The 14,971-nt window shown below is 50.4% G+C and overlaps 1 long non-coding RNA gene across 1 annotated transcript; it reads left to right on the top strand.

Moving 5' to 3' along the window:
• Nucleotides 1-256: 256 nt before the first annotated feature.
• Nucleotides 257-9,342, top strand: LOC129038429 (uncharacterized). Its single transcript, XR_008503147.2, has 3 exons — nucleotides 257-5,360; nucleotides 5,725-6,322; nucleotides 6,829-9,342. It is a non-coding gene; the product is annotated as an uncharacterized LOC129038429 (long non-coding RNA).
• Nucleotides 9,343-14,971: the final 5,629 nt, after the last annotated feature.

The following is a 14,971-nucleotide window of genomic DNA, read 5'->3' on the forward strand; positions in this document are numbered from 1 at the left end:
CCAATAACTCAGGATAAATGACTTATTTATCAAAAAAAATTACACAAGGATAATTATCTTTTGAGTTACATTTATAACTTTATAACCCTCATGCCAGATTTTGACACCTTATATATGATATTAGCATTTAATCAAGCTGACTTTTAACCACTGAGCTTTAAAAATCCTTTAAAATCTCATTGCTGTAACCGAGTACACCCATTTTCCTGAGACATCAGTTTTGTTTTTTTTTTTCTCTCCTTTTCTTGTTCCTTCAGTTCCCCACTTCCTACTTAGGCTTTTAGGAATGCAAATATAGCCTTTTACCTCCCTATTACCGGACTCTCCCTATGGTGCAAGTTCATCTAACTACATGCTCAAACTGGAAAGTCAACTTGAGAATTAACAGTTGATTTATAAACCAAGCATGCCCACTGTGGGAACTCTCACTCTTTAGGGGGTTGTCTCAAGAGATAACAGCCTGCCCATGAAGGTGCCAGCAGTCACAAGCTGATTGCCCAGTAGATAAGGCACAAGAGCTAGCATGGACCCCCCGACCACCCTTGCTCACTTCCTCCCCTGCCTTTTAAAAGTGAAGCCATATGGAGGACACCTGCATTTCTTCCCCTAAGCTAGTTTTGGAAATAAATTACTTTCTTCATACCAGACTTCACTTTTGTTAATTGGATTCTGCGAGCAACAAGCAACTAACCTGCATTTTGGTTACATTACCATGTTTTAGGTGGGACAAACTTCTAATATTTCAAATGTAACACAAATATCAAACCAGAAAGGACTTTATTTAGGAACCAAACCCAGTCTGCCATAGTGGCAAAAGGGCAGAACCTTAGCTACTGAACTACAGCATGGGGCAATCACTATTGCTCTTTCAGTTCGGCTTGGCTAGCAAAGGGTTGTTTTGTTATGTAAATAAAGCCCTTCAGGTAACTGAAATCTTTCTTGTTTTGATGGCTGATTTGTCTTTTTTTGTCTTTTTTTTCCCAGCTTCAGGAATTTAGCCAGTTCAGAGGTCTTGTTCCCCATAATTTAGAACTTTCCTTCAGGTTTGACCAAATCAACTAGAGTGGTCAAACCCAATGGAAAAAAGACTAAAACAACAAAAACAGAACCAAACAAATAAACAACAACAAAAAAGTAAAGCAAAACAAATGATTGCACAATTTATAAGATTACTGAGCACTCTAATGGTAAGGAGAAATCAAGACCAGCTGGTAGTTTAATCTTAACTTTCAGTCATTAAGGAGAATTTCCAAGACAAACTCCATTTCAGCTACTTATGTAGGAATAAGGCCCAGGTTGAAGACTGCTCTCTATCATCCTAGAAGCAGGAAAAAAACTCAAAACTCATCTTCCCTGTTGGAAGCAAGCTGAAATTCCAGAAAGTAGTTGCTTGCTTTCCATTATCATGGATTCAGAAAAACTCATCTTTGTTGCATGCAAGTAAAACTCCAGAAAAGGAGTTGAACAGCAAAAGAAACCTTAGATCTCAACAACATTTTGAGAAATCAGGGATTCTCTGGAGATGGTACCTCCCAGGCCTCAGCAAATTGTCCTGTTGGTTTTGTTACTGGCAGCAAATCCATACGGGTCTGCAGCAATCTCAATTCTTGCCTTCTCAGAAGAAAGAATTCGACTGAGGGGCATACGGCAGAGTGAAAGATTGAGGCAAGTTTTAGAGCCAAGAGTAAAAGTGTATTAGAAAGCTTTAGAGCTGGAACTGAAGAAAGTAAAGTCCACTTGAAAGAGGGCCAAGTGGGTGACTTGAGAGATCAAGTTCATGGTTTGATCTTTGACTTGGGGTTTCATACATTGGCATGCCTCTCGGGGCGGGGGTGTGGTTTGCATCCCTTCTCCCTTGATTTTTCCGTTGCGGTGGGCTGTCCACGTGCACAGTGGCCTGCCAGCACTTGGAAGGGGCAACATACACATTGTGTTTACCAAAATTGTACACACGCTCACTTAAGGCATTCGTCCCTTACCAGCCAAGTGTTCCTGGAGAAAGGTTATATACTGGTTCAACTCTGCCATTTTGCCTGTTAGTGCACATGCTTAAGTCCACTAGCCCAACTCCTGAGATCTTATTGGGAAGCTGCTGATTACCAACTTGAGGTGTTTTTATTGGGAGGCTGCCTTTCCCTGGCACCAGCTGCAACCAATTATTATTTTCAAGAGGCAGTTTAACAACCTCCTGACCATCATCTGATGGTTGCCTGACATTCCTGGGCTACGTTCCTTCTCCTGCCCTATTCATGTCTGACTAATTACCTATTGTAACAGTTTGAACAATAAAGATAGCTCAAGGCCAGACATGGTGGTTCATGCCTGTAATCCCCGCACTTTGGGAGGCCTTGCAAGGCCAGAGGATTGCTTGAGCCCAGGAGTTCAAGACCAGCCTGGGCAACAAGGCAAAACCCTGTCTCTATGAAAATTACAAAAATTAGCCAGGTGTGGTGGCACAAACCTGTAGTCCCAGCTACTCAGGAGGCTGAGGTGGAAGGATCACCTGAGCCCAGGAGGTGGAGGCTACAGTGAGCAGTGATTGTGCCACTGCACTTCAACCTGGGTGACAGAGTGAGACACTGTCTCAAAATTAAAACAGATAAATTAAAAATATAGCTCATACTGGTACCATGCACCAATAGATTTGTCAAAGGTCAGGGCCACCTTCACTCAGAGTCTCTTCCATTGGTTGCCAACTTGTAAACGAAAAAGTATGTAAGATAGGTCTCAGTCAGTTTAGAATTTTCATTTTGCCAAGGTTAAGGATGCACCCAGGAAACAGGTATATGTGCCTTTCTCAAAGATGATTGTGAGGGCTTCAATATTTAAAGGTGAGAAGTGGGCTGGAGGGGAAAGAGGGTGTGGTTATCCACATGTTGCAAGAGAAAAGGAGCAGGCAGGAAAACAGTCAATTATGGATTCATCTCATACTCAGTAATAGGCCCTTTACATAAGATGAACATAAGACTAGCTACCTGAGGAGCTATTTAACCTTCTATCTGTAGCTATCTGCTGAGGAACAAAAGGAAAGACAGCTTTTTGCATGACTCAGCTTTCAGGTTAATTTTTTCCTTTTGGCATAGTGAATTGGAGTCCTGAGTTTTATTTTCCTTTCCCACCTCAAACCCCACAAGCTTTGCATTGTTGCAGATTGTCCCTCTCAGAATATTTTACAAGTTGGTGAAGTGCCTAATGAACATTTCTTTTGTCATAAAGTGAGTTTGGATCCTGAAGAAGCCATCATCTTAATCAGGCTTTGGGATCAAAATTCCCCTTCACCCGAACCCTGAACAGCACAGCAGACAGGGAAGGACTTACTGAGATGGCTGCTCCCACTCTCCAGCCCCCACTTTCCAGACCATTCCTGGCAGGAAGAGCTGCTGAGCAGACTCCATGGGCTGCCCACACAGGGTCTGGACCTAGCTGTCTTCCTGTGCCCAGCAGCCTTTGAGCCATCCCAGGCCCCTATGTGCAGTGGTCAGCATCCACAAGCCAGGCTTCATAGGGATTCAGTTCATGGGTGTTGCCCTGAGCCCGGCACAGTGGCCTCCCCAGCTTAGCATCTGCAGTTCGGGTCAGGGTGTTCTTAACAGCCCTCACCTATGCCCTTTCTGGCCACACATGAGTTTGGATGAAGCAGGAGTCTCTTCCATAGCTCCTTGTCAACTGAGATGTCCATGACTGGCTCAAGTGACCCACAGTGTCAGGAGAGGGGCACGGAAGCTGCACCCTAAATTCCCTGGGACCTGTGGCAGGCCTCCCCGGTGACCTCTGCCTTCTCAGGTGACTTCTGCCCTCCTGGGTGACATTAGTTCTCCCCTCTCAAGTGACCTCTGCCCTCCTAGGTTACCTCAGCTCTCCCAGGTGACCTCTGCCTTTCCAGATGACTTCAGTCTTTTCAGGTGACCTCAGCCCTCCTAAGTGACATTAGTCCTCCCTGGTTATCTCTCCCCTCCCTGGTGAACTCAGGTCTTCCAGGGGACCTCTGCTTTCCCAGATGATCTCTGCCCTCTCAGAGGGCATATTCTCCTCCTATTACCTCTCCCAAGTGACCTCTTCCCTTCCAAGTGACCTGTTTCCTCAGGTGACCTCAGCTCTGCCAGGGGACTTCTGCCTTTCCAGGTAACTTCTGCCCTCTTGGTGACCTAGTGTGCTCAGGTGACATTAGCCCTCTCAGGTGACCTCAACCCTCCAAGGTGACGTCAGCCTTGGTGAAGTCTTTCCAGGATGACTTTGGCTTTTGCCAGAGGTAGCATAAGCCATATCACTGCAGGGGCATAAGCCATATCATGCCATGAGCCACTATCCTGCTCATGTTCCAGAATGAGGAGACATCTGGGTGCTGGCCCAGCTGCTGGCCAATGAGAGGCTTGCCAAGCATGGTACTCTCCCAGGTGACCTCTGCCCTCTCAGGTGACACAGTCCTCCCATGTGACATTAGCTCACAGTGGACAGCTACCCACGAGGCATCGCACAGCCAGGACAGGGGATGGCCACACTGGCTGGGTAATTGTGACTTACAGACAAGGCACCTTCTGTCCCCTGCTCATTTTGAGCCTCCAGGATATCCCCTGCTGAGAGTCCCACAGGAGCCTGTGACTGGCCAGGGACCCAACACCCCAAGTCAGATGCCTCTCATCCCCATCAGCAAACGGGATCACAGCTGCCCTGTGACCACCTTCTGCATCCTGGTGCCACAACCTTCTGGCCCTGACCTTATACAGGGGACTCTTACAACCCTGCTGGTCCTTCCACCTCCCAGCTGGCCACCCTCCCAACCACCCTCCCTGCCCATGGCTAGACCAAGCCCAGATGACAGCTTCTCTCTGTCCTGTGTCCCCTGCCCTGACCCCACATCCAGGAGAAGGCCACACACCCTCCAGCACCCCTGGTCACCCCACCAGCTCCCACCTGTCCTCACTGCTTCAAAGGCAGGCCTGCCCTTCTGGAACCATGGCCCAGGAAGCCACTAAGCAGTGCCTCCAGCCAGGCCCCAGGGGCGTTCCCATCCACATGATGGGGTCACTGGATGGGAGAGTGAAAGGCCTTGGGGTCTGGAAGCAACCACCACTGCCCAACTGCCACTGCCCAACCGCTGCTGCCCAACCGCTGCTGCCCAACTGCCACTGCCCAACTGCCACTGCCCAACCACTGCTGCCCAACCGCTGCTGCCCAACTGCCACTGCCCAACTGCCACTACTCAGCCTGATGGCTCCACATCTCAGGAGTAGTCTCTGATTCCTTGGGGCCCCAGGAGCCTCTCAGGAGTCTACATCCCAAGATGTTCTAACTTCCAGAGTCTCCAAGCCCATCAAGAGCAAGTTTTGCTAAAAGTGTTCTGAGAGCTTATGAAGCACATGGTGAGTGGACAGTCCCTCAGCTCTTCCCCAGAGGCCCTGGGTCCCATGGGGTTAGCGGGGACAGGGGAAGCCTGGGGCTGGTAAGAGGCCAGCTTCCAGCCAGGGCTTGATCTGGTTTTCAACGGATTCAAAGTTTGGCCTCCTTTTCCTTACCTGGAGGGTACAGAGGCACTGGGACCAGGCCAAGCTCTGGCTGAGCCAAGGCTAGGGGAAGTACATCCACTGGGGGCCCATGCCATGGGGAGGTATTGGGGCACAGCCACCACTGTTCTACCTCTTGGGGAAGGGTCTGCAGTGGGGCCTGGAATACGGAGGTTTTCACAGAAGCCCAAGGGGCCCTGAACACTTCTATTCCTTCTATCAGGACAAGGAAGGGTTGTGCATCCGGCTTTCCACCTTAAACTGGTTTCTATGGTGCTTCATCGATGGGATAAGGATGCATAGAGAGACCCCCGGCCAGGTACCTTCTTTCCCCACAGTGCTCAGCTCCCCCAGCCCAGGGGTCTGGCTTCCCCAGGAGGACCCAGCTCACCCCCACCCCACAGGAGGCACAGGCAGGTCTCTGCAGGGCACACAAGCCAGGACCTGTCTGATAGGAGCATCACACACCAGACACCAGGGAATTCTGGGCAGACTGGGCCAGGACCCATCTTGGAAGAGCCAGAGGAGCCAGGGAAGCCACAAGCCCTCAGGAAGCCCCTTATTCTGGGAGCCACATTTCTGCTGAGATGAGTCCATCCCCATGAAGAGCTGCTGGACCTTGTCTGACCCAGCCTTATGGAAGATGGGGTGGGTCTCTTCCCAAGCAGAAGGAGCCTCAGGAAGTCCAGACTGAGGCTACAGTGGGCCCTGCTCAAGCCACCAGCCCCCAGGCTGGAAAGGCCAGGTCCTCCCAAACCTGCTGTTCCCACAGACTTCCTTCATGCTCATCCTGAGGCTCTGGGATGTCTACCTCCTGGAAGGTGAGTGCGTGGTGACAACTACAGTATACATGGCCTTCACAGCCACGGAATTAAGTCCCTGGGTGGCCAATGGTGCCCAGAAGGAGCATGCAGGACAGACCCTGGGACCTATAGCCAGGACAGATTCCTGGCTTCTGGTGTGTGATGACCTGACAGCAGCATCCACACTGCCCACACGGCTCTCTGCTCCAGCCCGGAGGTAGGGCCAGACCAGGCCTTGTGCGCTGGGCAGGGAGTGGACCCAGGTACCAAACCCACTCCTGACACAACCCAGATGAAAGGCAAGAGTGTGTTGAGCACTTCCCTGCCCAGGCCTTCCTCCAGCTGTGGTTTTCTGTGAACATCTGGACCCCTGGGGCAGCCACAGTAGGATCCAGCACTGCCCAGTGGAAGGTGCCTGGGGCGGGAACAAGGTGCAGACACTGACTCTCGCACTTACACCTCCCAGCCTGATAGTCACCCTGTCCCTAGAACACCCCCTGAAGCTGTTCCTGTTTGGCCTGCAGGAGTTTCTTCAGGACACACTGTCCTAGGCCTGGGCCCTGGAGGAAGATGTGGTGATGAGGCGCCCTGAGGCCTCCATGGGGGAGCTGAGAAGCATGCACTGTGACCTGCACACCCAGGTGGGCTTCAGCGCCAAGTCTTCTCCTGTGTCACCCTGTGGGGCAGTAAATAGTGGGAAGTGCCCAGACCTCACCAGCCCTGCTCCCTGGGCCTTCCTCCAGCCCCTCCTCTCCCTCCTCCTCTAAGAAGCTTCTGAAAACAGGCTGCCTGGGCCTAGGGCAAAAGCTGACCTTGGGTTTACTGGACATGCCTCAAAGACAGTGAGATGTGAGCAAGACTCTTCCAAGCCCCTCCCCTGTACCCTCCTGCTCTCACTCCTGAAAGTCCCAGAAGGACACTGGAGGGGTCATATCCATCTGTGCAAGCCCACAACCACACCTGTGAGTACCAGCAGCCCTGGAGAGCAGCAGGGGCCCTTCACTCCTGAGCACCCCTCCAAGGGCCTAAAATCAGTGTCAGAGACCCTAAGAGGATCTAGGGAGAGGGTATAGGTGAAACCCTGGCCCAGAGCCAGAATTGATTGCTCAGCTGAGTGTGGGAACAGTCCAGCCCTGGCATGGAGATCCCCCAGAGGAGTGGAGGGTGTCTCACCCACTGTGGAGATAAGCCCCCATATTGGGCGGCAAAGGGGCTAGGTAACAGTTAAGGCCCCATCCATCTGAGCTCTGAGTCAAGGCTAAAGCCCAGGCTAAGCAGCCCTGGGGCAAGAGTGTGAGGCAGGAAGACTGAGTCAGCCTGAACCCTGGGGGCTGTCCCTGGAGTGACTTGAGCTTCCCTGACAGCTTCCCCACTCTAGGCTGCACACACACCTCGCTCTGGGAGTAGCAGCCTGCAGGAGTGTCCTCAGCATTAGACCAGGGGGACCACACGGGGACCCTGAGGACTGCAGGGACCCAGGTCTGTGGGATCCAGACTGGCAAAAGCAAGATGTTCTCAATGGAAAAGCTGACCAAATCTGCTTTCCTTTCAGCCAAACCTGAGCAAGACCCCCAGCACCCAGGCCTCTGCAGATATCCCCCAGCATTGAGACCCTCCCCAAGGGGATGGGCTGGTTCTCCCTGGCCCACAGCCCAGCTCCAGCAGCCCATGGGTGTAGCCCTCCTGAAACAGGAGCCTCATCCTCCCTTACCCTCACCTGGCTATGCTGTACCCAAGGCCAAAGCCCAGAGGCATAAGGGAGCTTCTGCAGAGCCCAGGACAGCAGGCTGCTCTCTGGGGGCCCTGGGAACTCAGAGTGTGGCCAGCCCATCCCCAGCTCAGGATAGACCACAGGGTGCTTGGTGATTCCTGCATTGGAACGCCCTCTCTAAGCTCCACATGGACCTGGACCTCAGAGGCCTGTGGTTTTCACAGTAGAGCTTGGAGCAGAGATGCTAGGCCCCTGTCACTTCCATATCTGCCCTGGACACCTCTAAGACCATAGGACTGGCCTAGCCCCCAATACCAGACACTGCCCAGCCCCCTGATAGCCCAGAGGTAGGGCCAGAGACAACTCTCCTGCATGTGGTGGCTACATCTGATCACCCTTGGCAGACGGTGACCATCATGGCCCAGAAGGAGCCAGGGCAGCACTTAGCAAGCTGCCCCAAAGCCCCAGAGAGCTCCTTAGACATGGAAAAGCAATATTGATGGGGAAGCTGGACACTTGGAGGCCACTGGAGGGAAGGGTGAGCATGGCGTCCCCACAGCCCAGGCCAGCCAGCAGCATGCACTGCATCCATGGTCCCAACCTGTAGGGCAGAACCCCCCTCTCAACACACAATTCCCAGACCCAGAGGGCCCTAGCCCAGACTCAACCTGAGCCCTGAAAGGGAAGGGGGACCAGGGGTGCCTTGGGCCCCCAGCAGCAGCCAAGATACACAGGAGATGGAGCCCCCCGTGGCCGTGGCCAGAACTAGTATTTGGCTTTAGCGGAGCAAGCCCCCTTGGAGCGCTGCGTACATACCCAGGCCCTATGTGTGCCTGGCAAGGCCAAGCTGATGATGTTACCAAGCTCAAACTACCACTGGCCACCTTGGTGAGGGTGGGGCAGAAACACGTGGACCAGCCACCAACCTCATCCATTCAAGGAAGCAGAAATGGCCAGGATCCTGCAGGATAAGTGGCCACCACCAGACCACCAGTGGGGCGGAGTTCTGAGGCCCAAGCAGATGGCACTGGGGCCCTGCTTCCAGGGTCCACAATCTGCTCCAGGACACAAGACTGAAGAAAACTAAGCAAATGAGAGTCCAGGAGGCTGGAACCCTCATCTGCCATTCTTGGCAGTTGTATTTTGTGGTCAGAAAAAGTCAGGAAACTTGGCGCTACTCACTACAGGAGGCTCCAAGGTGGGACCAGAGCTTCCAGCATAGATTCAACAATGCCTAAGAAAGCCTCTTCTGGGGGAAAAGGACCCCTTCCTTGGCCTCAAAGCCCCCACTTATTTTGATTAAAGCACAATAAAGTCTTTGTTGTTATGTCCTGCCTGTTTTTGAGTTGCCCAGAGCTCTCTGCAGGAAGCCCTGGACATACTGGGGTGGATGGGAAATGAGGGTGGCACAGCCCAGATCCTGACCAGCCTCTCACAGTCTCCCCATCCCAAAGGCCGCAGTAGGGCCAAGGACCAGAAAGGCCAAGGTTCCCACACAACTGTGAGCCACACTGCACTGCAGCCTCCCACTCTCAGGCAGATGCCAGGGTTAAGACCATCCAGTAATTTCCTGTAATTCAAACTGCACCTGATAGGGACCCCCAGAGGGCTGGGAAGGGAGCAAAAGTTGGAGTTCCAGTGACATTGCTCATTCATGACAGTCTGTACAAAGCATCCCTGAGAGGGTCTGCTGTCATCTGTGTCTACTGTCCGTGGGTGGCTGGTCTCCGGCAGCCCTCCCTTCCTTTATTCCCTCCCTCCCTCCCCACATCCCTCCCTCCCTCTCTTCCCTCTTCCCTTGCTTCCCTCATCTTTTCCATCTCATCTCATCTCTCAGCATCTGGCAATCCCAGGTCCTGAGCCTGTGCCAAGGCGGGACACAAAGGACACCACTGACAACAGGCCAGGTGACTAGCGGGGTCAGGGGAGCCTTGTGGAGTCAGAGTGGATGGGGAGGGGCTCATCTGTGCAGCCCAGGACTGCTACCCCAGGAGCAGTCTAGAACAGTGCAGAAGTGTGTGTCCCTGTGTGTGCACATGTGCACGTGTATGTGCATGTGTGTGCGTGCCTGTGCACACCTGTTTACTCAGTTCTGCTCTAAGTCCATGTCCATGACCCCAGAAGATCCCAGGTATGTCCTCACTGACGTCTGCTGAAATCAAGTATGGCCCCTGCTGGTAGTTATTGCACTGTGTAATGCCATCCTCGGGACCGCAGAGCAATAGAAACCAATGGACCCCTTTAGGCTTTTCTTTCCAATGGGACATAAAGAAGTTATATGGACAGATGTTCTATCCTGCTTTCTTTCCATTGATTCTTTTACCACCTTTCTCCTCTTACTGATTTTGAATGAAGGGGGTTTTTCATGAGGGTAAGGCAACTGGCAAGAAATGAAGTAACAGCCAGATGCAGTGGCTCACGCCTGTAATCCCAAGATTTTGGAAGGTGAAGGAGGGTGGGTTGCCTGAGTCCAGAAGTTCAAGACCAGCCTAGACAACATGGTGAAAGCCCATTTCTACCAAAACAAAAAAATTAGCCAGGTGTGGTGGCACGCGTCTGTAGTTCCAGCTACTGGTGGGGCTGAGGTGGGAGAGTGGCTTAAGCCTGGAAGTCAGAGAGTGGAGATTGCAGTGAGCTGAGATCATCATTGCACTACAGCCTGGGCAGCAGAGCAAGACCCTGTCTCAAAAAAAGAAAAAAAGAAAAGGAAAGAAATGAGATACCAAGAAACCAGCAAAGCTTCGCCTGGCTGTCTGGAGACAGCCCTTGTGTGGTCCCCGGCACACTTCACAGGTTCTAGGCTGGCCATCCTGTGGCCTCTGTACTGTGTATCTAGACCCATGCTTTGTGGGAAGGGTACCTGGTCTGACATACATCTCTCCATTTTTCTGGCTGCAGCTTGGGAATAGACCCAGACAGCATGTCCAGGAGATACCAGACAACCTCACTATATCCTGTGAGACAGGCCCAGTGGGCCTTGAAGGAAGGGGTGAGCATGAAGCTGGGCACCCACAGCCTGAGACCAACTGTCCCTCCCTGTGCCCTGGAAGAGGGGCCTGGCCTGTCGGTGTAGATGTGGGGAGAGAAGGGTACTTCAGCCAGCCAAGAAGTACCCAGGAAGGGACATTGGTAGGGGACTTTGAGCACCACTGCTCAGGGGACATGAATGACAGGGTGGGAGGCATCTCCCATTTCTGCCCTGAGCACAGCACCCCTTTGACTCCTGAGGGCCATGAGGAGTCAAAGCTTTTTGTAGATCCTACATATGAGTCCATCAGAGGTGAGATTTGCAAATACTTCCTCCAGCGTGGGGCTTGTCTTTTCATTCTCCCCACAGGGTCTTTCAGAGTGCACACATCATTTTGATGAAGTCCAATTGATCATTTTTTTTCCTTTTATGCATCATGTTTTTGGTGCTTATCTAACAAATATTTCTCTAATTCAAAGTCACACTAATATCTACCTTTTTCCTTATGCAAATTTTAAAGTTTTAGGCCTTACATTTTGGTTTATGATACATTTTGAATAATGGTGCCATGTATGGATTGAAGTTTTTAATATGCATATCTAATTGTTCTAATAGTATTTGTTGCTAAGATTGTCTTTTCTCCACTGAATTTGCTGTACAACTTTTGAAAAACAATTGAACATATATGTGATGGTCTATTCTGGACTCTGTATTCTGTTCTATTGATCCATTTGTCTAGCCTCTTACCAATACCATACCATCTGAATTTCTGAACCTTTACAATAAGTCTTGAAGTCAGGTACTGTTAGCCATCTTACTTAATTCTTCTTTTTTAGAGGGTTTTTTTTTTCTAACCTAGGTCTACTGCATTGCCACACACAGAAACACGTGCCCTTCAGCATACATACATATGCAACACAAATATAAACATATGCACAGAACGACAAAGTGAAATTTATCCCAGGAATGCAAGGCTGCTTCAACATTAAAAATGGGCCAGTATAACCCACCATATTAACAGATGAAAAGACAACAGCACATCATTATTTCAGTATATTTGGAAAAAGCATTAGACAAAATCCAACAACCTTATAAAAACTTCCAGTCTATTTATATTCCTAAAAACTAGGAATAGAAGTGAATTTTCTTAAACTGATAAAAGGCACCTACAAAAACCCTATAGCTGATGTTTACTGGACGTTATTCTTAATGATGAAAGACTGGATGCTTTCACCCCAGAGGAAGAACTAGGTGAGGATCTCAGCTCTCACTACTTGTATTCAGCATCCTATGGAGAGTCCAGCAGTGCAAAGGGCTCCTTCCTTTAGTAGACTCAGATTTCCATCTGGAGTCATTATTCTCTTGCTATATGGATGTCCTTTACCATTTCTCAATCTGTACATCTCCTGGTGATGATTTCTTTCCTCTTTTGTCTATCTGAAAACCTCTTTATTCTGCCTTTTTATTGGAAAATATTTTGACTGTGTAAAGAATTCTAGGTTGGCATTTTTTTCTTTAAAAAAATACTTCCATACAACTTGCAATTTTCCAATAAGAAATCTGCTTTGTAGCTTTGATTCTCTGTACATATATGTCTTTTTCTTCTCTAGCTGCTTGTAGGAGGACTCAGCTTCTGGCAGATAGACATGTATGATAAAGATGCAGTAACTACATCAAGTGTGGTGTTGTCCATGGATGGATAAATAGACTGATGGAATAGAGCAGAGGGCCCAGAGACAGACCCACAAGAGTCCAACTGTGATTGATCACCAAGAGGGAGCGTGATGGTGAAGGACTGTGCTTGTTATAATGTGCTGGGGCCTTTGGATAACCACTGGCTAAGTGGGCCAAGTGGCCTTTTGGCTTAGGCTGAAGCAGGATAATAATAAAGTTATCTATCATAGCATTGTTAAAATTACCTGGTTTTATATTTGCAAAGTAATTAGAGCAGTCTTGAGGTAAAGGGAGTCTTCAGTGAACATTTCCTCTAGTCACAGTTGTTTCCACCACTTGACTTCCTGCCCTATTCAGAGTCTTATGTTTGCCAGGACTCAAGCACCTCCTTATGGGGCAGACTCCACAGGGCATGATATGGTTTGGATCTGTGTTCCCCACCCAAATCTCATGTCCATTTGTAATTTCCAGTATTGGCGGTTGGGCCTGGTGGGAGGTGATTGAATCATGGAGGCAGATTTCCCCCTCAGTGCTGCTCTCATGATAGCGAGTGAGTGCTCACCAGATCTGATTGTTTCAAAGTGTATAGCACCTCTCCCATTGCTCTCTTCCTCCTGCTCCTGCCATGTGAAGACGTGCCTGCTTCCCCTTCACCTTCTGCCATGATTGTAAGTTTCCTGAGGCCTCCTGTGCTCAGGAGTGCTTGCTGTACAACCTGTCAAACTGTGAGCCAATTAGTCCTCTTTTCTTTAGAAAACTCAGTCTCAGATATTTCTTTATAGCAGTATGAGAATGGACCAATACAGGGCATCATGGTCAGTCCTAGGGAACAGCTTCCTGGAGTGGGAGGAGCTCAGTCCTGGTAACCTGCTGTTCCCTTGCCTGAGACCCCTTGTTTCCTCCACCTTCCATCTCATTCAACAAAGCCCTTGGGAGAACAACCTTTAAGGACTCCCTATGCCTCTTCCTTCGAAGGCAGCCAGCCAAGAAGTACATGGCTGTTTGAGCCATACTGACCACCATGGACAGCAGCAACAGGAGGTCAAAGGCAAAGGCCAGGTATTCTTCTCCTGGCAGGTGCACAAGGACAACTAAGGGCAGGCCCCAAACAAGGAAGCTGATAGCCACAAAGCGGACAATGTGGTAGATCCGGATGGGTGAACACTTCTTCAGGTAGGACAGGCTCCTGATGGTCAAAGTCAGGCTGGAAATGCCCATCACAAGACAAATAAGCATGTGAAATATTATAAAGCCTGCCTGAAATTGGTCACATGCCAGGCCCTTCTCCCAGTACTCACAAACCTGGCTAACCACATGCAAAGAAAGGTCCAGGGCCCAGCTCAGGATGCTCATCATGGCAGAGGTGTGCTTTGGGCGGTGGCAGCACCAGCACCAGGTGGGACAGAGGACACACAGAAATCTCTCAATACTTATGGCCACCAGGAGACAGAGACCCACTGTGTCGGAGAAATAGGAGACAGGCTCCAGAAACACGGCCAACTGCAATGTCACCTGGTGATACAGCACGTGGATTTTCTCCAACAGGATCACTGTTACACAGGACTGGTTGACCATATCAACAGCGTCCAGGTTAAGGATGTAGGTCATGTAGGGGCTGCTCCTGACCTGCGAGCAGAGGAGCCAGCAGACCACACCATTGCCCACCAGCCCACAGAAGGCCACCAGCACTGTCTGGATGAAAACCACCTGTTTGCCCACCAACCACTCGCCTCCCGTATGACTCATGTTCACGTGTCCTGGAGTCTCTGTCCCGTTGTCCCAATCCAGCTTACCAGAGAACATTGAGAGAAGCTGGGCCATGGTGGGCTACCTTTGCTGCCTGGGCACACCCTGCAAAGACAAAGGTTGGTAACTTACCAGGTCTAGGAAAGACAGTCAGGGTTGCCTTCTGACCTGCTAGGTTTCCCAAGAGGGTCCTGCTGGGCCTCCCAAGGTTGGTAGGAATCTCACAGAGCAAAGTCAAGGAGAGGAATGAGTCTCCTGCAGGAGATCCATCCGTCCCATATCCTCCACTGCAGGGTACCCTCTCCTGCTTGCCCTCTCTCCACCTCGTGCAGGTATTCTTGATGCTATGCCCAACGCCAGGTGTGTATCCATGCACCTAGGTGCCCATAAGGGAAAAAGGTGCATTTCTTTACCTTTGTTCTCCAGCTCTCTCACTGACACAGACAGTTTTCATGGCATGGTTTTGGTGGAGGCATCAGGCAATTCATCTACCTTAAGGCTGTAAGATATTCTGAGTCCTAGATGGGGCAGTTGCTTTTCAGTGCTCTAGGGAAGGTCTACCCAACCT

Source organism: Pongo pygmaeus, chromosome 5 (assembly GCF_028885625.2).
Source record: "Pongo pygmaeus isolate AG05252 chromosome 5, NHGRI_mPonPyg2-v2.0_pri, whole genome shotgun sequence".
NCBI classification, from domain to species: Eukaryota; Metazoa; Chordata; class Mammalia; order Primates; family Hominidae; genus Pongo; species Pongo pygmaeus.